This window comes from Triturus cristatus, chromosome 5_1 (genome assembly GCF_964204655.1).
Source record: "Triturus cristatus chromosome 5_1, aTriCri1.1, whole genome shotgun sequence".
Lineage (NCBI taxonomy): Eukaryota > Metazoa > Chordata > Amphibia > Caudata > Salamandridae > Triturus > Triturus cristatus.
Window position 1 is genome coordinate 286,167,936 of NC_140587.1, and position 16,947 is coordinate 286,184,882.

The window sequence follows — 16,947 nt, forward strand, 5'->3', positions numbered from 1 at the left end:
GGAGAATCTTAAAATCGGATTCCATTATTGGCGGTAACATCAGTGACAGACCCCTGATCACCTATAGAAGAGGGAAAAATTTGAAGGATATGCTGGTCAGGGGAGATATTACGGAAAACCCGAATAGGAACCCATTCAATCTTAAGGGTTTCTATCCATGTGGCCATTGCAAGGCATGCAAATTCAGCCACATGGTTAAGGAATTTGGGGTTGCAGGATCAGGTCAAAGTAAAACTATAACACAGTTCCTCACATGCAGCACCAACTTTGTAGTGTATATTCTGGAATGTCCGTGCAGACTCCGGTATGTCGGGAGTACAACATGTATGGTTAAGAAGCGGATACTGGAACACCTTAGAGCCATCACCAACTTGGATCATAACTATCCCATTGCACGACATTTCCAAGATAGACATCAGTCCAATCAATCTCTTCTCAAATACTTTGCCATAGAACAAGTTAATACATCAAAAAGAGGGGGGAACAGAGAGTTAGCCCTCAGAAAGAGAGAATCGAAATGGATAATGGAATTGGAAACCAAGTTTCCGGGGGGACACAATCTTGATGAGGAACTGGCAACTCATTTACATGATGACTGAACTTGTGTACCAATCTTATTGCCTTTAATTGCCTTTCATTGCCTTTTTTGTTGCCATTTACTGTGACTCTTCATGTTATTGCATGGTAACCCAAGTAGTTCTCAGGTTACATAAAGAAAAATGTATTTTGAGCTAAAAATATTTTTCTTGGGCTATTTGTAATTTTAACTTGTTTCTTTTATTATCCAGGAGGAAAGGAAGGGACCATTCACTTCTCAAAGATACGGCACCGGTTCCCTACCCTTTTCTTCATGAGGATGCCACCACACGCCCAATAAGATAAGGACTGCACATATGTTGTTCACGGCTCTTTATCTTTAATTGCACGGATCTTTATATCATTTGGTTTATGCTTAATGGATTACCTGTACTGCCAGTTCCTTCTGGTGTAGCACTATAGGGCTCTTAGTTAGAAGTACTACTTGCTCCCACTCTGATTTTGCCATTTGGCGCTTGATAGATTTTGTGCGGAGGCATTTCCTGAGTCTGCATAACCGTAAGAATTGTAGAGGCACTAGTCCTTATAAGTCACTATTCGGGCACGGAGTCCGGATAACTCCTGAGGCTTTGAACATGCTTTCATGATACTTACCCTAACATATCAGCACGTGGATCCGGATGCGGCACTAGTCCGCCTGGTATTTAGATATAAACAGATGTACGAGGCTGCTTAAGCCCTGGTTTATAATCGTGTTTGTGTTGGTATGCAATCGATAAAGTTTTGTAAATTCAATTATCTCAACACACGAGAAACTCGGACTTTTCAGTTAATTTGATATGACTGAAGTATGCAAACATGTAAGAATTTTACAAGTACTTAAATTCATTTTGTTTTGCAAATTCTGCGCTTTATCGCCAAGAAAACACGCAGGTACTCACTTATGAGTTTATGTTTGTAACCCGTTCCAAAATGGTGACTACTTGCAACATTGTAGATCCAGGAATACGTTAGTACTTCTTTTATGTTTATGTGCATATATGTTTGTTTGAAAACATTGCAGACATCGTGTGACCAAGACACTGCTGTGTCGAAACGCGTAACGATGGTTTAGTAAAATACGATCAACCTCTGAGAGTGCGTTTTTCTTTTTCTATGAACTTTGTTTGGATTATCCGGCTTTGGGTTCGCCGGACAGCGCACCACCTGACAAGGGTTTCATCCCAGAAGGACCCGACGTTAACTGATATATATATATATATATATATATATATATATATATCTATCTATCTATCTATCTATCTATCTATCTATCTATCTATCTATCTATCTATCTATCTATCTATCTATCTATCTATCTATCTATCTATCTATATATATATATATATATATATATATATATATATATATATATATATATATATATATATATATATATATATCCAAACGATCGTTACCAGCTTCAAAGAAACGATGTCCAGGCCACTAAATTCTTGTCAGCGCGTCTTTATTGTCAAACGCCCAGTCACTTTGGGAGTCGCGACCCTGTTCGGGCCCGCCACTGCGAGTGGCTGGGGTTTCTGAGCGAACTTGGTGTTGGGGGATTTATATATATATATATATATTTATATATCCACAAACACAGTTTGCCTGGAGTGAGGAAGCCCAACACAGGTGAGTGAAAAGTAACCACTTCTTTAATGGAAAAACGGCTCGGGAACACAGCAGAAGTGCCTCGCAGAAAGTAAGTCCTGTGGTCTTTGCCCGACGTGTTTCATGCTGTTGAAGCATTTCCTCAGGGGCTCGCAGGTAAACAGGAGTCTCTGGTCACAGCGGTTAAATAGGCTCCATAACGTAACTCAGTCCCTGCCCTGATGGATCCTGTAGTACCAAATGTTATTCCTCAAGTGAGATGCTGTGACCAGGCTCGAAGTATCATCATAATGAATCCCCAAGTGGGTGGCGATGACTCTCTTATGCCGCTTCTCGTGCTCAAAGTGTTAATCCATTAGGGCACACCTGCCCTTAAGTTGCAGCGTAGGTTGAGGTCGCAACAGGACTGTAACACAGCGGGGCTCCCTCGCGGCTCAGGCTGCGCCGCAACAAATCCACAAACACAGTTTGCCTATATTACCTACTGGCGGTCGCCAGTAGGTAGTTATAGTTAGGACCCTGTTTCCATAGGAAAACTGCAACATTCTATTTGGAATAACTTTGGCGCCGGTCGACGAATCCTCGCGAAGTTTTCAAAACTAATGGGGCGCTACGCTCCGCTCCTACCCTGAAAGTCTCGGGGGGATTCGTCAAGCGGGGGCTGAGATAAAAGGGGGGTCCCAAAACGCGTTTTTCCCATGCATTTTTCCATAGGACCTTTAGACACAGCTACAGCCCGAACGGCTGAACAGAGTTCCTTGAAATTTGGCAGAGAGGTAGTCTACAGGTCAAGGAAGTGCCTTTTGTAGGTTTGGTGTAAATCTGTTCAGTAGATTCTGAGAAAATAGCCTTTAAATCAATATATATTTCTGAGCCAGCTTACGGTGCGCTTACGGTGCGCTTACCGTACGCGTACGGTGACGTGCGCGAGCGCGAATATGATTGGCTGTTAGATCTTAGTAAACATTCGAATCGGTCGAAACCAGGAAGCGGCGGCCGCCATTTTGTGTGTTTCACTCAGAAAAAAAAGGGTGATAACTTGAAAAGGGGGCAAGGAAGAGAGTTACAGACCCCCTAACATTTGAAAGGGGGTCAAAGAAGGACAGAAAAGTACAAAAAAAACATTTATTAATTTTAAAAAAAATCGCGGGGTACGCGTACGGTAAGCTCACCGTACGCGTACGGTAAAAAAAAAAAAAATGAAATGAAATGCAGATTTAAGTGTTTAGATATTAGGGGTGACTTTTCAGAATACCGTGTCCTGGAGGGCTGAGTGATTCCTGACGCCGCATCCTACCTGGCCATCAGAGAAACGAGTGCTGTCTCCCTCCCGCTGCCGCCATTCCCTACGCGGCCGCTGTGTGGAGGGGACTACCTTTCCCAACAGCCCTAGCGCCGGACAGGAACCGGAACCCGCCGACTCTGCTATCCCGCCTGGAGGCGCTTAAAAACTGGCCTAGCTAAGCCCGGGCAAAGGGCGGGCCCTCTGAGGCCCTCCAAGGCACAAAGAGGCACGGGACGGCCCAATCAGTAAGGCTTGTACTCGGAACATATTATTCGATTTACCGCTGAGGATATATTGTTTAGAGATTTATGCAAATATAGTTCTACAGCCCTACTGATTTTTGTCACCACAAAATTATAAGTTAAACATATGTAAATTGTGATCCCGATTTAGTGTTGCTGGAAATATAGGTTATTTGAGTCAATCCCACATTAGACAGGATCATCCTACTGTTTATATTGTTGGTTGTAAACATGAATATGCGGGAAACTAGAAGTAAAGTCGTAACTGCAGGAAATAAGCTGACTGGTACTCTAGATGATTTCATTGTACGCACCAATAGTTTAATAGATCAGGGGATAGTATTAATGGAGAGAAGGGTATCCCAAGATCTAGCCTTGGCCAAGAGATCATCGATAGGCAATATTGCTGCGGCTCGCAGTCCTGATAAAACCGGGCCTGAACCTCCCTTATTACAAGTACACGCACAGATACATAACAGTGCCACAACTGACCTGGTATCACAAAACCCAAATAGCACGGGATTAGAATCATTAAACCCTGTGGTAGAAACTCTGACTGGGGTACATTTAGATACTCAGGATGATACTATAACTCGAAAATTAAAAGGAAATAGGCAGGGGGCAATTCCAAAAAAATGTGCAAAAAATAAAAGGTTAACTTATAAGAAGGTTAAGGCTAAAATTGTCAAGAAGGGTGTTTTTAAAGAGTCTGAGGTAAATGAAGATGGGATAAATCAGGATTCAGAACTTGAAGCTCCCAATCATAGGAAATTGTCTTTACCTATGATGGACGCTACTCTACCAGATGAGTCTTTAATTGATATCCTTGATGAGAGTAATATAGTGAGTAGTCTAGATGGTTGTGAAGACAGGGAAATTTCTATGATATATACCTTGTCAACACTAATTAAATCTTTATTTGCCCCCATACAAGAAAGGCTTCAAGGCATAGAGCACCTACTCCAAACACTCCAAAAGGATATAAAAACACAGTTGGACACCCAGAAAAAAGCGCCAAATAAAGAAATTATATTGGTGGACAAACCGGTGGTCTTAAAAGAGAATTTGCCGAAAGGGAAGAAAATAACTTCCACAATCCCTTTGCCAGAGGCCATGCGAAATGTCAATAAATCAGTAGTGAGTATAAGGACTCCTGGGCTATTAATGCCACCTGAAGTGACTGTGCCTACCACAGTTACATCTGCTGCTCCTATTCCTAATCAAGATAAATTGCAACAGGAAAAAATTGAAAAGAGCAGAAGCATAGATTTGCCCCCGGATGCCTGCCCCTATGTGGTAGTATTAACTGGGGTCCCTGAATTGGTACCCGATACTATGGAGCCCTTTGAAGCATTAAGAAACAAGGTGATTCACTGGCTAAACTCTAATTATCCTATACCACCAGTTTTGGCCAGTAGAATCTTGATGGTTCGAAGGGCATCATGGGTGGGAAGTAGGAGAAAGAAACTACAGGGTGACTGCGTGGTTATAACTTTTGAAAACCCGCAAACGGTAGATTATATTTGCCAGGGGAATCCTATAAATCAAGATTTACAAATTACAGCTAGACCCCTATTCTATTTCTATACTCCAAAGGAACAACTAGACGATAGATGGAGTTGGACTAGAAATGAAAACTGTGATAGGGAAGGACGGAGAAAAAATTTGTATGGGGATTTAAACTCGTACAGACAAGGATGGAGGGAAGATGACCACTGGACCTTAATACAGCGAAGGTACGGGAGAAATCAAAAGGGTGGCCAGCAATATTGGGGAAATTGGCCAGGCACACAGTCTGTTCCATTTGCCATCCCCTGTTATAACAGATTCAGTCCACTAGATATGGTCGACTGACTTTCAGGGTGTGAGAAATTTCCTGTTCTGTTACCGACTGCACATACTACCCCAAATCCACCAGCCTCTGGCCCCCCAAACGAAAATCTTGATAAGATTAGTATAAGTTTGCCCAATAGGACTTTGTCAGAAATTAAAGAATTTAATAATAAAGCTAGATTGTCGGGGCAAGAGTGTGTAAAAGGCAAAAAGAAACTACCACTTGATAATAGTTTAAATTTCGTCCCAAAGCCAAAAGGAAATATGACCGATCCTATAGTTGAGATAGATAAGATTGACATAGGTCAGGTTGTCACAGACGAGGTAATATTATCCACTGAAAATAGAAACTGTAAGGTAATGTTTTGGAACGTGGCAGGATTAAAACACAAAATCTCTAATCCCTTATGGAAAACGGTAACGGACGGTGTGGATATCCTGGCCCTGCAAGAAACCTGGACAATAGATCCTATACATATAACTGGCTACAAAACTTATTGTACTCCTGCAGTAGGAGGGACATATGGGAGACCCAAAGGTGGTATAGTCACGTATCTCTCAAATTCATTATCATATGAGAGGGTACATTTTGATTATAATAGTAGTTACTATCATAAATTGGTGATAGATACTAAAACTGGGATCAGTCTTGTGATAATTAATTTTTATAATAACATCCCGTGTACCGCTATTCAGAACACTATGAAAAGGTTAAATGAGGATCTACAAGGGGAGATAGTTAGCAAGACGAGGGAAGTAATGATTTTATGGGGGGGGGATTTTAATTGTCATCTTTGCAAAATGGGTCAAAAAGGAACTTGTGGATTAATGTTAGAGCAAGACATTAATCTTACACACTTTGACCATACTCTAACCGGGGACTTACTAAATGAGATATTATTTAATTGTGATCTGGGATATGCTAATGAATTAACTGAGTGCCCAACATCGTTTGCCCCGACCTTTATTGGAAGGGGCGCATCAACCATCATTGATTTTATTATTTGCTCGAATACTTCTGGATTCAGGGCTGCTACTTATAAGAATCGCCAATTACCACTGAGTGATCATTACCCACAAGTACTCGAAATTGATAACCCATTTTTAGCAGGCCAATATGATTGTTTACAGATACAGGCAGCCCCAGATGTGCTGATGGGGAGACAAAATGGGTATTCCCTTAAGTGGAGTAAGGTGGTCCCGAACGAATTCTTAGCTAAACTAGTGAATAGTTGTTCAGAAAGCTTTAGAGTTTGTTTAGATGAAAATTCAAAAAAAGAAAACATAATGGAACATTTTAATATTATAGCAGCTACAATCAAAGAGAGTCTGAGGGTGGTTTTTAAAAATAGGACAAAAAATGCCAGAAGATGGTTTGATAAGGCGTGTACCAGAGCCTTGACTGAGCTCAAACATGCTATCCATTCGGAACCTCGAAACCCAATTCAAATAAGAGAGCTAAGGAATCGTTACAATCATGCATTAAAAGAAAGAAAGAAAAACATAAAGAGGATGACCTGGGAACAATTATGCGATGCCTCACAAGCTAAAGATACAACAGCATTTTGGGGGGTGGTAAATGCACCGCTCCCTTTTGATAATACTAAGGCACGTATAGAAATTGCAATTAATGAGGAGGACTGGGTTACGCATTTTTCAAATCTTTATATGTGTCTTGAGCCGTCTTCTCAAGAGGTCTATGTCCCTTTTTGTGAGAATGAGCTGGAGGCACAAAAAATACCAGCCACACGGCCGGAGGTTCCATGGGAGAAATGGGGAACATCTGAAAAATTAGTGGTAACATTGCCCGAGGTTCTATTGAGTTTAAAAGATACAAAGGGTGGAAAGGCATCGGGCCCAGATGGGATCCCAGCTGATCTGTATAAAGCTAACGGTGAGATCTGGGGTCCCATCCTGGTACAGCTTTTTAACGCAGCTCTGGCGAAGGGCCTGAGTCGGTCATGGTTTACATCAATTATTGTCCCCATTTTTAAAAAGGGAGACAGACAAAACTGTGCCTGCTATAGGCCAATATCCCTACTTGATTCGTCCATAAAAATCCTGGGAAGAGTAATTTTAGCTAAATTACAAAACTGGGCGGAGGAAAATGGGATAATAAGCGATCTCCAGTTTGGTTTCCAAAGAGGCATAGGAACTATAGAACAATGCTTAAACTTATTTTTTCTGCAACAGAAGTATACGTCGATAAAGAAGGAGCGATTATATCTTGTCTTTGTCGATCTTACTTCGGCTTTTGATTGCGTGTCCCACAATAAATTATGGAAAGTGATGCAAAGGATGGGAGTGGATGACTCCATCCTCTCCTTTTTGAGGGAGCTGTATTCTGGGGCTACAGCAACTGTTCGTTATGGAAAAGGGGGCGAATGCAGTAAATCCTTTGGGATAGGGCGCGGAGTACGCCAAGGATGTGTCCTGGCCCCCTTCCTGTTTTTGATTTATATAAATGGGCTGGAAGATCATTTATTGCAGGAGTGCGGGGATGTGCCAGTTGCTGGCAATAGGCGCATTCCCGCACTACTGTATGCGGATGATGCCGTTTTGATGGCACGAACACCAAACGCCCTACAAAATCTAATAGCATCTTTTAATAAATTCATGAACAGTTTAGATTTAAAAATTAACTGTAGCAAAACTTTTACCATGAATTGTGGAATACGAACTAAGAAAAGGATGAAAACCATCTCCATAAATAATGCTAGTCTAGAAAACACTTCTACATTTTCTTATTTAGGTATCCTATTTCATGAGACTGGCACGTGGACAAATGCGATTAGGGCAAGAACTCTTTTGTTCTCAAAGACTATAATGGCCCTAAAGAGTTTTATACAGAAAATGGGAAAGAAGCCTTTTAGAGAAATTTTAACTATTTATAATGCAACGTGTATATCAGTGGCCATCTATGGAGCAGGACTCTGGGGGTATGCTAACACAGATACTATCCAAATAATTGAAAATAAGTTTATGCGGTACTTGCTGTCCGTGCCCGATAGTATTGCAACCCTAAATTGCCACGAGGAGTTAGGGCAGCCATATATTTCAGATATAATAAAAACTCAGCCCATTTTATTATGGCACAGGGTCTGGACTGTAAATGAATGTGTTGTAAACCGAGCCATAATCCAGGATGTGTTACAACTGGAAAATGTAAAAGTTTTCAAATGGTTAAACTATGTGAAGACTTTCTTGACAGAGATAGATTGTGAACAATATTTTGAGGATCCACTGTCAATGGTACACATCTCTAGAAAAATATTGAAAAAATCCTGTATGGAATATCTCAGGGAAATAAGACTGTGTGAGGAAAGAAAGAAAAAGACTGTGTGTTCCCACCAGCTGATATTAAGTGGTCTAACTTTACAACCATACTTATGTCTCTCTATGACAGCCCTTGATAGATTCCGTCTCACACGTTTTAGATTTAATATAGTTTTTAGATTATTAACTTTCCCACAAATGAATTCTTGGTCAAAAGAACTCTGTTTATGTCCATGTGATGAATTATCCTTGCAATCTGATATCCATGTGTTATTTTTCTGCAGATTTTATACCTTGCCTCGTAAGAAATTTATTGTCCCAATTCTTAAAGAGTTTCAATTAAATAGATGCCGCCCAGCGTTTTTAGAATTGCAAAGAATGGACACTGTATTTATTGTTGCCTCGCTGGCAGAATTTTTTAAAAATGTTTTTAAACTACGTAAATCAATGGACTGTTAATTGATTGAATTGTCCATATGGAAATCATCTGCACTTCTCCCCTTTAACAATAACTATGTATTGTTTTATTTTAAATTGTATTTGTATTTTTGTTGCTTTTATGGTTATTTCTTTTTAACCGAATAAAGTATTTTGATACTGATATTAGGGGGCTCTAAAAAGAGCCGTTGGGTTTATTAAGTGATTTTTTAGTGGTACCTACAAGTAAGTACCGATGCAGAGTCTAAGGTTCAAGAGGAAGACTCTGTTCCCTTCATCAGTGAAGTGTACACCATCTCCTCTATAAATGTCTTGCATGTCGTAACGCAAGTTGTTGTGGTAAATGGAACCCATACCATAGTCACGGAGGAAAGCAGAAACAGATTTGTTGACGTGCTTTCTTGCTTTGTCAATCTGTGGACAAAAATGATTGGACCAGTTCCATTTTTGCCTTTGGCATATGTTAGAAAACACAAAGCCAGTTTTAGGGAAAAGTGAAAACAGTTGTGCAAAGGTCTCCTTCATAAGCATTTCCAGACCTACCCCAGTCAAAGTGCCTAGGTCATTGCCACCACAGTGCACTATTATGAGGTCAGGGTGTTGGATTTACATGAAGGATTTCACCAATGGCATTAATTGGTGCCACTTTAACCCTCTCTGACCAATCCATTTAATGTCTACATTTGGCAAAGCAAGGTCTCTCACCATACCTGTTTTCTCTGCAAACTTTTCACTCCAGAAAACATAGCTGTGCCCTACAATCCACACTGTGAACATCTTCCAAGGAGATCTGGATGCACTCAGGAGGTGTATTTCAGTAGAATGGGAAAATGAAATGAAAGACAGTTTGGAAATGGAGGCATACATATTTTTTTTAAATAAAATGAACTCATTGGCTGTTTCATACCATTCTACACTAAAAACTACGCGGTGTGTGTCAATTTATAGAAGCATGATTTGTTACCAAAGAACATTAGTATGGATTTGCTGTTAGGTTAGAAAAGTCAAGCACTCTTGCTCATTGAAAATGAAACATTGTGTGGTGAACTTCTGACCTGACTGTAGACAGCAGTGTTCCATGAGCTGTTGCTATGGTAGCAGGCAGAAGTCAAGTTGGGGGAAGGGTACTAGGCTGAAGTCAAGTTGGGGGAAGGGTACAGTTGGAAAAGTGTTGGTTTTCAACCAATAGAAATGTGTGATTACATTTGAAAAAAAGGGGGAAGCACTTAGATTTGAACCTAACATGTATATGTGTGGAAAAAGAGAGGGAAACTTTGCCATTATCTGGTTCTGCTGAGAGGAGAGAGGTGTACAGAACAGAGATCCTGGCTCTGATAATCTGCTGTTTGAGTGCCACATTTCTTTCACAACTAACTAATTTTAAAGGTGAGTTAAGAGTTTGAGAGGGGATGTATATGGTATATTAAGAAATGAATAATAGCATTGGAATTCCTTTTGTTGAAGTTGTGTTTATCATTTTGTGTTTTGGGAGAAATTTAAATGTGAGGAACATGTCAAATAATATGGACTATGTTTTCACCATAAATTAAGGTGTACTGGTATAAATAAGGAATACTTTTAGGGTTTGAGGTTCCAGTCAGTAATGCAAATACATTCAGCATCACTAAGGCTGGTTGCTCTTGCTGGAGTGTAGTCAGTCACCCAGGTTACACATGTTGCTGGTCTCAGAAAGCTGTTTGGTATTGCTCTGGTGATTTTACATTTGCATTAGATGGAAAGGGGAGCTATTTTTTTATGCAGAAGCAGACTCTTAGCACACAGCCAGCTACTTATCCTGTGGAATCATGCACAGTATTCACAACCGAGTGGGGTTTGAGGTTGCAGTCAGTAATTCAAATACATTCAGCATCACTAAGGCTGGTTGCCCTTGCTGGAGTGTAGTCAGTCACCCAGGTTACAGATGTTGCTGGTCTCAAAAAGCTGTTTGGACATGTGCTTTTTTAAGAATCTGAAAAGTGGATTCAAAATGTGTCAGACTGTAAAAGTACTTATCACTTGCCAAAAAAAAGAGTAGTAAGTGTGCTTTCAAATTGACAAAGAAATTTCGTTTTCTGACTAATATGAAAACATGACTCTGTGTGCAAAGAGGAATTACAGGCAGAGATTTATTGCGTATTGCTCTGGTAATTTTACAGTTGCATTAGTAGGAAAGGGGGATCTATTTTTTTGTGCAGAAGCAGACTCTTAGCACACAGCCAGCTGCTTATCCTGTGGAATCATGCACAGTATTCACAACCGAGTGGGGTTTGAGGTTGCAGTCAGTAATGCAAATACATTCAGGATCACTAAGGCTGGTTGCCCTTGCTGGAGTGTAGTCAGTCACCCAGGTTACACATGTTGGTGGTCTCAAAAAGCTGTTTGGACATGTGCTTTTTTAAGAATCTGAAAAGTGGATTCAAAATGTGTCAGACTTTAAAAGTACTTATCAATTGGCAAAAAAAAGAGTAGTAAGTGTGCTTTCAAATTGGCAAAGAAATTTCGTTTTCTGACTAATATGAAAACATGACTCTGTGTGCAAAGAGGAATTACAGGCAGAGATTTATTGCGTATTGCTCTGGTAATTTTACAGTTGCATAAGTAGGAAAGGGGGAACTATTTTTTTTATGCAGAAGCAGACTCTTAGCACACAGCCAGCTGCTTATCCTGTGGAATCATGCACAATATTCACAACCGAGTGGGGTTTGAGGTTGCAGTCAGTAATGCAAATACATTCAGTATCACTAAGGCTGGTTGCCCTTGATGGAGTGTAGTCAGTCACCCAGGTTACACATGTTGGTGGTCTCAAAAAGCTGTTTGGACATGTGCTTTTTTAAGAATCTGAAAAGTGGATTCAAAATGTGTCAGACTTTAAAAGTACTTATCAATTGGCAAAAAAAAAGAGTAGTAAGTGTGCTTTCAAATTGGCAAAGAAATTTCGTTTTCTGACTAATATGAAAACATGACTCTGTGTGCAAAGAGGAATTACAGGCAGAGATTTATTGCGTATTGCTCTGGTAATTTTACAGTTGCATTAGTAGGAAAGGGGGAACTATTTTTTTTATGCAGAAGCAGACTCTTAGCACACAGCCAGCTGCTTATCCCGTGGAATCATGCACAGTATTCACAACCGAGTGGGGTTTGAGGTTGCAGTTAGTAATGCAAATACATTCAGCATCACTAAGGCTGGTTGCCCTTGCTGGAGTGTAGTCAGTCACCCAGGTTACACATGTTGCTGGTCTCAAAAAGCTGTTTGGACATGTGCTTTTTTAAGAATCTGAAAAGTGGATTCAAAATGTGTCAGACTGCAAAAGTACTTATCACTTGCCAAAGAAAAGAGTAGTAAGTGTGCTTTCAAATTGGCAAAGAAATTTCGTTTTCTGACTAATATGAAAACATGACTCTGTGTGCAAAGAGGAATTACAGGCAGAGATTTATTGTGTATTGCTCTGGTAATTTTACAGTTGCATTAGTAGGAAAGGGGGAGCTATTTTTTTATGCAGAAGCAGACTCTTAGCACACAGCCAGCTGCTTATCCTGTGGAATCATGCACAGTATTCACAACCGAGTGGGGTTTGAGGTTGCAGTCAGTAATGCAAATACATTCAGCATCACTAAGGCTGGTTGCCCTTGCTGGAGTGTAGTCAGTCACCCAGGTTACACATGTTGGTGGTCTCAAAAAGCTGTTTGGACATGTGCTTTTTTAAGAATCTGAAAAGTGGATTCAAAATGTGTCAGACTGTAAAAGTACTTATCACTTGCCAAAAAAAAGAGTAGTAAGTGTGCTTTCAAATTGGCAAAGAAATTTCGTTTTCTGACTAATATGAAAACATGACTCTGTGTGCAAAGAGGAATTACAGGCAGAGATTTATTGCGTATTGCTCTGGTAATTTTACAGTTGCATTAGTAGGAAAGGGGGAACTATTTTTTTTGTGCAGAAGCAGACTCTTAGCACACAGCCAGCTGCTTACCCTGTGGAATCATGCACAGTATTCACAACCAAGTGGGGTTTGAGGTTGCAGTCAGTAATGCAAATACATTCAGCATCACTAAGGCTGGTTGCCCTTGCTGGAGTGTAGTCAGTCACCCAGGTTATAGATGTTTCTGGTCTGAAAAAGCGGTTTGGACATGTGCTTTTTTGAGAATCTGAAAAGCGGATTCAAAATGTGTCAGATTGTAAAAGTACTTATCACTTGCCAAAAAAAAGAGTAGTAAGTGTGCTTTCAAATTGGCAAAGAAATTTCGTTTTCTGACTAATATGAAAACATGACTCTGTGTGCAAAGAGGAATTACAGGCAGAGATTTATTGCGTATTGCTCTGGTAATTTTACAGTTGCATTAGTAGGAAAGGGGGAACTATTTTTTATATGCAGAAGCAGACTCTTAGCACACACCCAGCTGCTTACCCTGTGGAATCATGCACAGTATTCACAACCGAGTGGGGTTTGAGGTTGCAGTCAGTAATGCAAATACATTCAGCATCACTAAGGCTGGTTGCCCTTGCTGGAGTGTAGTCAGTCACCCAGGTTACACATGTTGCTGGTCTCAAAAAGCTGTTTGGACATGTGCTTTTTTGAGAATCTGAAAAGTGGATTAGAAATGTGTCAGATTGTAAAAGTACTTATCACTTGCCAAAAAAGCAGTAGGAAGTGTGCTTTCCAATTGGCAAAGAAATTTCGTTTTTTGCCTAATTTCAAACCATGACTCTGTGTGCACACAGGAATTGTTTTTAGATATTTAATTTGTGAAGGTGTTATTGTGATTTTCACTTGTAGGAAAGGGGTACTTAGTATTTTAAGATTTGAAAAGATCATAAAAAATGTAGTAATATATTTAAATAAAATAAAGAATTTTTTTTTTAGTTTTTTTCAGGTATTGCTGAAGAGCAGTGAACAAAATTTAAGATGCCTACAAAATCCAGACTAAGGAAAAACCACAAAAAAAACTATATTTGAAGACAACTGGAGGACCTAAGTTAGCTGGAGATGCTCATGTTGGGAAAAAGAGAAAGTCTTCTGGTAAGCAGACAAAAGATTTTTTAAAGAACATCTTCAAAAAAAGGAAAAATGTACAAAATGTCTGTACTGGAAAGAATGTTTTAAATAGAAAAGAACAGGAAAAAATTGAGCATTTAGTTAATGCAAATATACCTTCAGAAACAATAAAGATTAACTTAAACAGAAAAACAGCGTTTAAAGAGATACGTAGAAAAATGTTTCAGAGAAGTTATGTCCAATTTGATAAAGGATGTGAAGAAATATAAGCAAAAGGCTAAATTTTATAAGAGAAAAAAAGAAATTGAAGCCATTGCAGCTAAGGCATTAGAATTAAAAAGGAAACTATTCATTTTAATTTTGAATAGGATGCGTACATTAGATAAAATGGTTAATGTACTGAAATCACAAACCAAAAGGAAAAGAGAAGTGAAAAGAACAAACTTTTGTAAAGTGTTTTTAGGATAATGGATGCATAGTTCAAGTAGTGAACCTTTTTTTAATGAAGAGAGTTATTTTCAAAGTAATAGTTTGCTGCATGCAGTTGACACCAGAGGTCGTGCTTACGAAGTGAAAAATGGTTGTATAATGGAGAAGGAGAAAATGGTTCCAAGAGATGAGGGACAAGTGATGGCGGATGAGGCTATGGGGAGACGTCCTAAAGCCCCAGTGTAAACTTGGAATTGTAGTAGTATTTGCACTGTGCGTCAGGAATCTATTGATAAATTTCGTGAGTTTCTAAGATAATATAGTAAAAAAAAGTGTAAAACAGAAGATTAAGGTGCTTCAAAGTCTAGATCCATGCAGAGTGAGAGAGAATACTGGTTTTCAGGGTCATTCTCTGGCTTGTCTATCTAGAAAAGTGTGTAAAAGTGTTTTTCATCATTTTAGGATGCTGGCTGTTCATCATACTGAAATGAGAAAGTTTGTGAGACGGTTGTATTTTGCTAAAAGTCCAGCAATAAAGTTAGATGAATTGAATAGGGCTCTGTTCCGTGGATCGGTATCAGATGTAGAGAAGGTTATTGATGAAATTCAGTTTTGTTACTTTGGTCCTGAACAAGACAGTGCAGAAAAGCACACAGTAAATGAGGAAGAAGTGGAAGAGAATGTAGAACCCTCTGTAAGTAAGACATTTAATGATCACATAACAAAATTTGCAATAATCTCTAATGAAAGACCAAATATTACTTGTATTTGTTGCCGCAGAACTCATTATAGAAAACAAACCAGGTATGTTGATCTCTACAGAAAAAGTGAAAATGAAGATAATTATAAGTGGAAGGATTTTGCCACATATATATTTCTTGAAAATTGTTTTGAATTGGGTGAAGATCAGCGTATTTGTAAATACTGTTACAACAAATTAGAAGAAAATAGAATGCCGACCAGAGCTGTACATAATAATTTAGAATTGGATGCTATTCCTGCTGAAATTTCTGAATTAAATACATATGAGTCTATACTTATTCAATGTGTTCATCCGTTCCAAACCATAGTGCGTATGGAGCCAAAAACTGGTAAATTACCTCCTTTAGATTTAGTAAGAGGTTTAAAAGGAAGAGTGGTGTATTTGCCCTTGGATTTGAAAAAAAATATGGAAACTATTAATGCAGATACTTTGGAAACTGAACCATTAGTTATTCTGGTTAATGGTGTACCTACAAAGAATAAGAAGATTTGGCAGGAGCTGGTAGACGTACGGAAAGTACAAAGAGCAAATTTGTATTTGAAAAGGAATAACAAATGGTATGAATCAATTTATATAGAAGAAGAAGAAGAAGATTTACAAGAAGACACAGAAACACCAACTGGACAAATTGAAAAAGTGGACAAGTCAAAGGAAGAAGAAGTTTATGAACATTTTAGCATACATCCTCTTCATTCAAAAGAAGTTATGGGAGACAATATTGATCTGTTTCAGATGAAGAAAGCAAAAGGAACTCCTGTGAGTGTATGGGAGGAGAGCTTGGAAGCTTGATGTTTCCCCCAGCTGTTTCCTACAGGAAAAGGAGGACGATACGATGAACGTCCAGAACAGATTCCAACTTCTGAGTATCGGACTACAAGACTATATGCAGAAGATCCAAGATTTCGACAAAGTATTCCTTATTTATTCCATCTTTTATTTGAAAGCGACTTGTCTGCATTATCATATGCAGTAAATCACATTTTAAAAAGTGGAGTACATTTACAAAATGTGTCTGCTAAGGATTTTATGGAGAAAGTGCAGCACCGAGATGATCATTTGGAAACACAACTGATCAATCTGATGGCTTGTCAGCGTGGGACAAATGAATATTGGTACCGACGCCATGGTAAATTAAAATGCATGTTACGAAATTTAGGAACACCAACATGGTTCCTTACTCTAAGCTGTGCTGAGTACGCTTGGGATGATTTACTGGATTTTCTACGAGAGGCAAATTCAAACATTAAAAACATCGAATACAAGACAGCTGGAGAACTGTGCTCATTGGATCCGGTTAATGTCTGCAGATATTTCAATCATAGATTTGAGGCTATGATGTCCTTCATCTGCAATAAAAAAAATCCACCTCTTGGAGAAGTAGAGGATTTCTTTTGGAGAAAAGAGTACCAGGCAAGAGGTGCTCCTCATATTCATATGCTGTTGTGGATCAAGGATGCCCCAAAGTTTGGAACAGATACTGATGAAGCAGTGTTATCTTTC